The 10136-nt window shown below is 51.5% G+C and overlaps 1 protein-coding gene across 1 annotated transcript in view; it reads right to left on the bottom strand.

Annotated features, from left to right (window-relative positions):
• Positions 1-8866, bottom strand: part of RHBDL3 (rhomboid, veinlet-like 3 (Drosophila)) — a 72902-nt gene extending 64036 nt beyond the window's left edge. The window contains exon 1 of the mRNA XM_011992849.1: positions 8847-8866. The gene's annotated coding sequence lies outside the window, so the exon portion shown is untranslated. The remainder of the gene's footprint in view (positions 1-8846) is intronic.
• Positions 8867-10136: the final 1270 nt, after the last annotated feature.

The following is a 10136-nucleotide window of genomic DNA, read 5'->3' as shown; positions in this document are numbered from 1 at the left end:
AGCACCGTACTCCAGCCCTAGCACCGTACTCCAGCCTCCAAGCTTGAATTCTCTCTCCCAGGAGGACCCTCTCCCTGTCCATGATCTAGACAGGCCCTGGACCTCAGGGAGGGATGTGAGTACTCTCAAGGACCTCAAAGGTAGTACCCGGGGCCAAGGAATCAGCTGCCACTGGGGTAAAGACCTCTTGGGCCAGGAAGGTAGAGACCTGGGATCTAGAGCGGGTTCCCATCGGGATCCCCATTGTCTTCTCCCGTGCACACATACCAAGGCAGAATGAGCCCTGGGAAATGAGCACAGGCACGTGTGCTAGGGCTGGAGTCCGGTGCTAGGGCTGGAGTACGGTGCAGGCAGCTGTCTCTCCCCTCTGGTGGGTGGTGGTGAAGGTTACCATGGCTCATCTGCTGGCCCCCTGCCTCATTACCCGGCTTCTGAGCAGAGCAGAATTAACGAGGCTGCCCAGGGGTTTATGGTTCAGTAGAGCTCTCCCCACCCAACGGCCACAGCCCACCAGGGAACTCTGGCCCATTCATGGATATTTACAGCCCCATAAATTAGGTCCAGGCTGCAGCTGCCGAGGTCAGCAGGGAGGTTAGGGGAGTAGGAGCTTTCTCTTCCAGTTCTGCTTCCTTGCAAATGAGGATGCTAATTCGCCCATAGAGAAAACCACCTCACACTTTCCCCTGACCTTTTCCCCTGACTCTTTAAAATACTGACTTTCACAATTTGTTTTTGTTTTCGTTCTCATGCCAACCCTAGAGTAAGTCTGGTTCGTCCCATTTAACAGATACAGAAACTGAGGTACTCAGAGACTTGCCCACTGCCTGAGGCAGTCTGGAAGGGGTGGACCCGGGCAGTCCGGCCTGCTTCAAGCTGGGGCTGGGAGTGGGTTTTCAGAGACCTCAAGCCTCTGTGGGAAGGAGAGAGACCAGCTCTTAAAACCAGGTTCTGATACCTCTTGTCCTCCAGCCTCCCCAGATGGAGGCATGAGGGGCCCTTGTGACCCCTACTCCCCTGGGATCTGGCCAGGCCAGGCTCCTGACGGCTGGAGAAGCCTCCAGGATTCCCAGTCGTATTATTTCTGCTCCCTCAGCTGCCACCATAGAGGGGTGGGGGAGGCAGCACAGCCCTCTAATGGGGCTTCTCCCAAAAGCCCCAAGCGGCCCCCTGAGCATCCCCCTTGCCCTAAGTCAAACAGCCGAACCCTAGGATGGGGGTAGGCAGGCTGACTAGGGAGAGGCAGGGATCCTGGCCTGAACTCAGGCTGAGCCCTTGACAATCGGCATGCTTCCGGAAAACCACCCAGCTCTCCCAACACCTGGGCAGTGAGGGCAAGAAATGACCACACACCTTCCCTGGAAGGCATGCAGCCGGGGATGGGTGGAGGGGGGGGCAGCATGGGGTGGGGGCCTGCCTCCTCCACTGGGCCTATCCCGTCCAGCCCCTGGGGGACGCCTGCAGACCCCTTTTCCTTCTGACCTCCTCACAAGGACTCTCAGGCACACAGACAGCTCCCTCCCCATTCCAGATCGGCCCCTGCCTTTGCCAGGCCACTGAGGGGGCTGCTGGGGGCTGTGACTCAGAGGCCCTTGGGTACCCGGGAGGAGCAGATGTAACATCCACGCTGACTCATCCGGCCCAGCCTGACGTGCCGCCTGGGGACTGAAGCCGAGGCATGGCCGTGAAGCCCAGGAGTCTTAAGGGAGCTGCAGGCAGGGAGTGGAGAGTGAATGTCAGCAGGGAGAGGTCTGACATCACTCCATCCCTCCCCTTCAGCCTAAACCTCTGGCTGCTGCTGCTTCCCCTGGCAGCCACCAAAGGGTCCCGCTGGTCCCCCGGAGGAGAGAGAGCTGACAGATCCAGGGAGAGAGTGGAGCAAGATGCAGAGGGGGTGCATGGCAGGCAGGATAAAGGGCTGGAAGGATAAAGGGTGCTCAGCTGTTCCTGTGTCTCCTGGCCCGTTTCAGGAGCCGCCCAGAAGCCTTGTGGGGACACACACGCGCAAACACACACGAACACACGCGCACGCTTACACACATATGCGACTGCAGAAGAAGGTCCTCACTGCTGTCTTTGGGCAAACTCCACCCCCTCAAACCTCACTTTCCTCTTTTTTATTTTAAATAGAGAACGGGTTTTGTTATGTTGACCAGGCTGGTCTTGAACTCCTGGCTTCAAGTAATCCATCCTTCCATCTCAACCTCCCAAAGTGGTGGAATTACAGGTGTGAGCTACTGCACCAAGCCAGTTTCCTCTTTTGAGGTGCAGCACCACACACCTCACAGGGCTGCTGAGAGATCAAAATGAGACAACAAATTTATATGCACGCAGTTAGACATCCAATGTTTGCTCCCTCAAAGAATATTTACTGACTCAAATATACTGATTTCAACCTGTACCTTGCTTCACAAAAGCCTGGGGAATGGTGATGGGGGCTACCTCTAGTTGTTCACAGCTTAAGACACACGTGGACTCGTTTCTTTAGCACAAGACAATGGCCCCAATGTCATGACAGCCCACTAAGTAAAGCTCCAGCAGGAACTGCCAGATCAGAACACCAGACAGAGGAGTGCCAGCCCTGTCTACCTGGTGGCCAGATGCCTCATCTCACCCTTCACCCTCTGCCATGCACAACACTCCCCAGGCAGCTTTTGTCCAAAACCTTCTCTCCTTTCTCTCTGGAAAGTTCAGGGGAATGTGATTTTTCAGCTTCTTCCCTAAAGCAGGTAGCCTGATATGGTGGAAGGAACCCCAACTGGGGCTCTGAACACTCTGATTCAAGACCGAGGTCTGGCCGGGCGCGGTGGCTCACGCCTGTAATCCCAGCACTTTGGGAGGCTGAGGCAGGCAGATCGCTTGAGGTCGGGAGTTCAAGACCAGCTTGGCCAACATGGTGAAACCCCGTCTCTATTAAAAATACAAAAATTAGCCAGACGTGATTGCACATGCCTGTAATCCCAGCTACTTGGGAGACTGAGGCAGGAGAGTGACTCGAACCCGGGAGACAGAGGTTGCAGTGAGCCAAGATGGCACCGCTGCACTCCAGCCTGGACAACAGAGTGAGACGCTGCCTCAAAAAAACAAAACAAACAAACAAACACAAACAAAAAAACCTACTCTATTATATGTCTTTTAAAAATTTCTTTAAATGTAACACCCAATAGTATTTATGAGGTGCTCACTACATACTGCGCCAGGCACTACACACACAGCATCCTATCTTCACAACAACGTGGAGGGGAAGGTATTTGTCTGGCACTTTACGGATGAGAAAACTGAAGCCTGAAGAGGTCACCTGGCTTGCCCATTGCCACACACCTAGTAGGAGCAGAACTGGGACTTGACCTAGATGTGTGTCCTCTCCACCTGCTTTGCTTACTCAAGGCACCAACTAAGTGAATGGCCTGGTGGCAGGAACACAGTTCAGATAGAAAGCAGGGTTGGGATCTAGTCTCAGCTCGGGCTCTATTGCACCAAGTGACCTCAGTAGGCCACTGACTTCTGTCTCCTCATTTGCAAAATGAGCAGACGGGCCAGCACGGTGGCTCACGCCTGTAATCCCAGCACTTTGGGAGGCCAAGGCGGGTGAATTACCTGAGGTCAGGAGTTTGAGACCAGCCTGGCCAACATGGTGAAACCTCGTCTCTACTAAAAATACCAAAAAATTAGCCAGGCATGGTGACGGGCACGTGTAATCCCAGCTACTCGGGAGGTTGAGGTAGGAGAATCGCTTGAATCCGGGAGGTGGAGGTTGCGGTGAACCGAGATCGCGGTACTACACTCTAGCCTGGGCAACATGGGTGAAACTATGTCTCAAAACAAATAAACAAACAAACAAACAAGAACAAAATGAGCAGACTGGACAAGATGACTCCATCAACCTTCTAATAACTTATATTCCTTGAGGTGGCAGCAGCCATACGGTGGCAGAGGGGCTGCCATGAGTGTCGTAGCCGCACAGTCAGGGCCTGCTCCTAGAGACGATATTTTAACCCAAGACAATGCATGCAGAGGTGTAGCTCAACCTGTCATTCGCTCAAACGTGTGTATCCATTATGTGTCAGGAAGGCAGCCAGGCCACGTTCAATCTCGGATCCCTCGGCCCTGTTGCCCAAAGCAATCCAATGCATTTCTGTGAGTGGTCAGGAATAAAAGGGTTAATGTCAGTATAGCTGATGGGGTCACTGGGGCAGGAGCAAGGTAGAGAGGCAGGCTCTGTGGTGGAGAGGAGTCCACAGCCTCAAGGGTCGAGAGGCCACCTGATAAGGAGTTGGGGGTGCAGAGCCCAAGGGCTCCAGTTTAGCCTGTGCCTTTGTTCCTCTCTGGGAACCCTGCTGTGTTGGCTAATTGTGAGTTCTGGGGGTGGCCAACACCCTGTCTCTGGGGCAGGCGTTTTCTCTGCAGCTCCTTGCTAATCCCTTCAGGGGTCTTATCAGAACACCCTTAAGCCAGCTTGAAGCAGGGACTACAAATGAAGTTAGGCCAAGGAAACAGCCCCAGGCTGGAGGGCAGGGGGCTGGGAAAGGGAGACACTGGAAGACAGAAAGCAGAAAAATCCTCTGGGCTCAGAAGTGTCTGTTGAGGAGCTGCCTTCCCCACAGGGGCCCGGATCTCAGAAGTGGTGCTTGTGCTTCTCCAATCTAATTCTGATTCTCAATGAAGATACATTTGTTGAATGTCCACTGTGAATCAGATATTGCAAAGGGAATTTCCACTTCCATTTAATTCTCATAGTCACCCTGGAGTTAAACATTACTGTCCCCATTTTACAGAGGAGGAAACTGAGGCTCAGAGAGCTAATGTAATTACCTCCAATCACAAAGTGAGTAAGACTTGAACCCAGGTCTACCTGACTCCAAATCCAAGTTTCTGCCTCCAGCAACCCACCGAAGCGGTGGCCCCAGGCCTTCTGTTCATCGTAGCACATGTTTATGTTTATAATTTTGGTGAGATAGTACTTGTCTGCTTTCCTTCTAGGAGATTAGCAAAATTGGGGTCTCTTTGGGGGGTCTAGGAAATACAGGCTCCCGGTGAGAAGGAAAAAAGGAAGACAGCAAGTTACTTTCAATTTTGCCTTTTCCCTTTTGTTCTTTGGAGCTTGAAAGCAATTGTGCTTTGTTGACTTAACAGAACTCTGCTCCAAACCCTTTTGTTCATTAAACATTCAGAGATCTTGGAGGCATTTTTACGGGTAAACCTGGAAATGACTTTTCCAACCCAAGAAGCCCTTTGTGGGTTAACTGGGCTCCAGTCCCATATCTGTCACTGCCTCGCTATTTGGCCTTTGACTAAATATTTGACCTCGGATCAAAGCTCCCTGGGATTCAGGAAGGGACTGAGAATAAGACTATCAAAGCATAACCCGAAAAAGGGAAGCTTTTCAGAAACATATGGAACAGATATAAAGCGATAACTAAAGGGGACATTACCTGTGCAAAATTATAAATACCAGTGGCATAAATCAGAAATAAAAAATAAACCCAACCACACACAAAAATTTACCAAATAACATTTCTCAAACAATATAATAAAGAAGGCTTACTTAATAAGTGATGCTAGCATAGCTGGATAGGAATCAGATGCAGGTGGAGTACAGGGTTATATGATGTTTTAAATCATAGAAAAAGCAGTAGGAAATAGAAGGGCATATTTATGAGATCTGAGGAGGGATGAAAACTATCTCAGGTCTGAAGCAACGGAAGGAATCATGAAGGAAAAGCTCAACAGATTCCACAGAAAATAATACTTTTTTCTTTCACAAAATTTTTTTTTTAACTTTTAAAAAACAGGGATGGGGTCTCGCTCTGTTGCCCAGGCTGGTCTTTAACTCCTGGGCTCAAGCAATCTGCCCACCTTGGCTTCCCAAAGTGTTGGGATTACAGGTGTGAGCACCCAGTCAGAAAAATAAAACATGTTTACTATGATATTATACTGTAACAACAGACTAATATTTATGGTAAATTTTAAACCTACTTAAATATTTAGGAAAACCATCAAGATCTCCAAAATATGAAAAGACAACTCCCTCAAGAAGAAGTTTGAACAGGACGTGAACACATGGAATATACCGAGTTGAACTGATGACCTTCAGGTCTCCCGCCTGCTGTTAACTTCTGGGACCCATGGGGAAGAAACGGGGGAGTGAGGGTGCATGGCATGGATTGACTCTGCTATACCCTGCTTGAGCGGGCCAAATGCCAGAATGCCAGGGAGGGGTCACCTGCTTTCATCACCTCCAATTCCCACAACAGGTATCCTGGCCATTTAGTTTAAGGGTGACCATATAGGACCAACAAGACCAACGCCATGGCTTCTAGCCCTTGGGGTCCAGTTGGTGTCATGCTAGATCAAGGCTACTCCACATGCTGAAGAACCAGACAGTACAGAGGGACTGGTTTAATCCATCCCTAACACCTGGAACACAGATCCTAACAGATCCCAGTTTTAAACTGGGTGACCACTGGTGTCTGCTTGACCCAAGAAGGGAGGGAGGAGATGCTTGACTGGTTCTAGCCTCCCATGCCACTGATCTCTGGAAGGTGAACTCCAGAGCCACTTGTGCTTACAGGGACTCTGATGGGCATCATGTCCCATCCTTGACTGCAGTTTGACCTATCAGGGTTGCTTGCTTCTTTTTTTTTTTTTGAGAAAGGGTCTCACTTTTTGGGAGGCCATCCCCCTGTCTCAGCCTCCTAAAATACCGGGATTACCAGCATTAGCCGCTGTGCCTGGCCTAATTTCTTTCCTAGAATTAATTCTGGGCAGGCCTCCCAGAAGCAGGGGTATGCTCTTTGTGACACCCAGGACCTACCTTCAGTTGGAAAAAATTGGATTTCATAGACCACTAGCTACTATCAGGTGCTACACATTCCCTTGAGTTCCAAATTCTTCCTACTAAAAGCTCTCTTCCTTTCACCCAAATGGTTTGTTTTAAAATGTACACATACACACAAGGACTGGCAAAGGAAATAAATCAAATGAGAAAGACAGACACAGACAGAGAAAAAAAAGAACGATACACTTTGTTCTAGGTTCTGATTCTAAATCTGGCAGGAGGTGTGAAGGGCTGGCAGCTTGGTGGTAGTGGTGGCAGTGGCGCAGCGGGCTCCCTCCTGCCTTGGGGCATCAGGCCAGCAGCTGCTGTACTCTTAGGAGCCAGAGGGAGAGATGCTCTACCCGTCAGGACAGGAGCCAGTGCATGCTCTGAACTTCAAACCACAGCCAGGCCTCGTGGTTAAAGTGGATGATAACCCCAAATCCTCACCCCAGGCCTTTCACACTGCAATTCAGTGTCATCACGCCCACTCCAGCATCTGCAACCAGCTGGCTCCTCTAACTGAACTTGTCTCAAACCAAAGTTGTCATTTTTGCCAACGTCTCTCTGCACTCCAACTTGTTTTTTGTTTTTGTTTTGAGACAGGTCCTACTCTGTCACTCAGGCTGGAGTGCAGTAGCAAGATCGTGGCCCACTGCAGCCTCAACTTCCTGGGCTCAAGCAATCCCCCTGCCTCAGTCTCCCATGTAGCTGGACCCACAGGAGTGTGCTACCATGCCTGGCTAATTTTTTAATTTTTTGTAGAGATGACGTCTTACTTTGTTGGCCAGGCTGGTCTTGAACTACTGGATTCAAGTGATCCTCCTGCATTAGCCTCTCAAAGTGTTGGGATTACAGGTGTGAGGCACCACACCCCGCCCCACTCCAACTTTTTCTTTCCCTCCTAGGTTCAGAATCTCAAAGTTAGATATGTGGTTCCCCTCATCTATGGTCTACTAAGATCTTCCAATTCTTCCATCTCCATGTCCCTCTTCCTGTCCATCCTCATTGTCACCTTCTTGTCCTCCATTCAGTGCTGCAGCTACTGCCTAGCTTCCCTGGTCCCTGCAGGCCATTCACCCTTTGTCCCCTAAGACACTGGAGCTTTCCCAAGCCTGGCTTGGATCACGTAACGACCCTGCTAAAAAAACTTTCTAAGGCTTCCCCTGCCTACGACTAAGTCCTGGTTCAAGCTAATTTTTCAGCTTTATCTTCTTCTCCAACCAACACATTCCCTCTGGCCCACTCACATCAATTTCTTAAAGTTGCACAAACTTCATGGCACAATCATTCTCACCCCAGGACCACAGCACTCAACTATCCTCCAACATGGGGCAAAGAGGGAGAAGGAAGCACATAACAGCACCCACCACGAATGCTAAGCAAAGAGGAGAACCATTTCCTTGCTGAAGGTCAAATGTCCACCTCCAGGTTCAAAAGCCAATACTTGGCACCCCCAACCCCACTCCCTACACCTAGACTCCAGGCATTGCACAAAGAATCACATACAATTTCCCCTCTGTAACCTCCCAGCACTCCCTTATCCCTAAGACAGAATTAAAATCACTGAATCAGCCTTCAAAAGAGTCTGTACTGTAAGTCAGCCCCCCAAGGATGGCAGAGATTTGACCTCAGTGGTGGCCATGGACCCTCCATAGTGGAGGTAGAAAGGGAGAGGGATTGTCAGTCCGAGCCCTTCCCCCACCTCTCCAGCCCCCTACTGCAATCCCCTGGCATACGGAGGATTTCCCAGGCATTCAATATATAACGTCCAATTTATATATGGTGTAAACCCGGCTCTGGTGCAGCAGAGTAGGGAGGAGGCGGGAGGGAGATCCTCTCAGGGGAGTCCATCTCTTCCTCCTGATACCTGGAGAGCAGCGTCGTTCAGTCCCAGAGATGCACGAAGCCACACCCCCACCCCACGTCACCATCTCAGGAGCGCGGAGCTAGGGAAGCCCACGCAAGCAGGGAGACTGAGACCGATTTCAGGGAGGGCTGGAAGGAAGTGGGGGGTTAACTGCTCACATACCTGATCAAACAGGACTTTCCAGTGCTGGCAGAGAGGGAGGCCATGCAGGAGAGAAGGAATAGGAGAGAAAGAAAGACACACTTATCACCAAGGTCTCTGTAGTCCTCGGATGTTTCTGACATAGCCTCCCAGCGGCTGCCCAAGAGTCATGACCAGGCTCAGGGACTGGCCACAGGAGAGCAGGGGAAGTCTGGGAGGAGCTCCCCAATGAGTCCACACTGAGCAGAGGGAGGAAGCTCACAGTAAGGGATGGGGTGGGGGCGGGGGCGGCAAGGTGGGTGTTGCTGGTTCTGGAACTGGCAGAACAAGTGATTCTCAACAATTACTAAATAAAGGCGTCCAACTATGTCCAAGAGCCTCTAATAATTTCTGCTGCCTAAAGCTTATGTCCACAGCTACTCCAGGCCTGGGAGAGCATGGCCAGGTGCAATTCCATCAGACCCTGCCGCAATGGGTCTCACCTGCTGGGGGCTAGAGACCCTCGCCCCACAGAAGAACTCACCTCTGCATAAACACTAACATTTTGCCTGCAGTTTTTTTTTTTGTTTTGTTTTTTGTTTTTATTGGGGGGGGAGCGGGCGGGTGGGGGGTGAATGCCGAATGCGGTGAAGCCCACCCATTCTCTTCCAAGGCTGAGTCTAAGAGGTGACTACGTCAGATTCTGCCAGGGATTTAGGGCCAGAAGGAAGTGATAGATTTAACTGCAGACGCCAAAGACAGAAGATGGTAAATTATCCCCCAACCCCATTCAGACTTTCCCGCTTTGGTTGTGTAGGTTGGGAGCCTGGTTTCACTTTCATCTCCCCACCCTGAGGAGGGGGGTGGGCAGGGCAGGGTGTCTGCCCGGTTTTTCACCCCTATTTGTAGGTTAGCCCCGGGAGGTTAACCCAATAAACTCCAGTTCCCAGGGCTTCCCAGGGCCGGCCCGCAGGACCGGAGGGATGGAGACCAGAGCAGGAGAGGACGGGGAAGCCCTGGGGCAGCCCCTCCCTCTTCTCGCCCAGGGGACCGTCCCCTGGCACAGCCACGGTCTTGGACTCACGGGCCTCCTTCTAGGAGCAAAGCCGCTCCCAGCACTTTCCCTCCCTGCTCCGGCCGGGGTCAGAGGAGGGGGCCGGCTTGAATTTCAATCAAAGTCGCGACAAGGCGGGTGCCGGGGGCGGGGGGGGAGCTAATCCGGGAGCGGAGGAAAGGGTCGCCAGACCCGCCTGCACGGCCAGGGACCGGGACTCTGCGGCGTCGGTTCCTTCCTCAGCTCCGGGAGCCCGCAGGTCGCGGGCGTGAGGGGAG

This window comes from Mandrillus leucophaeus, unplaced genomic scaffold (genome assembly GCF_000951045.1).
Source record: "Mandrillus leucophaeus isolate KB7577 unplaced genomic scaffold, Mleu.le_1.0 Scaffold419, whole genome shotgun sequence".
NCBI lineage: Eukaryota > Metazoa > Chordata > Mammalia > Primates > Cercopithecidae > Mandrillus > Mandrillus leucophaeus.
This window is presented reverse-complemented; position numbering and strand designations above follow the sequence as displayed.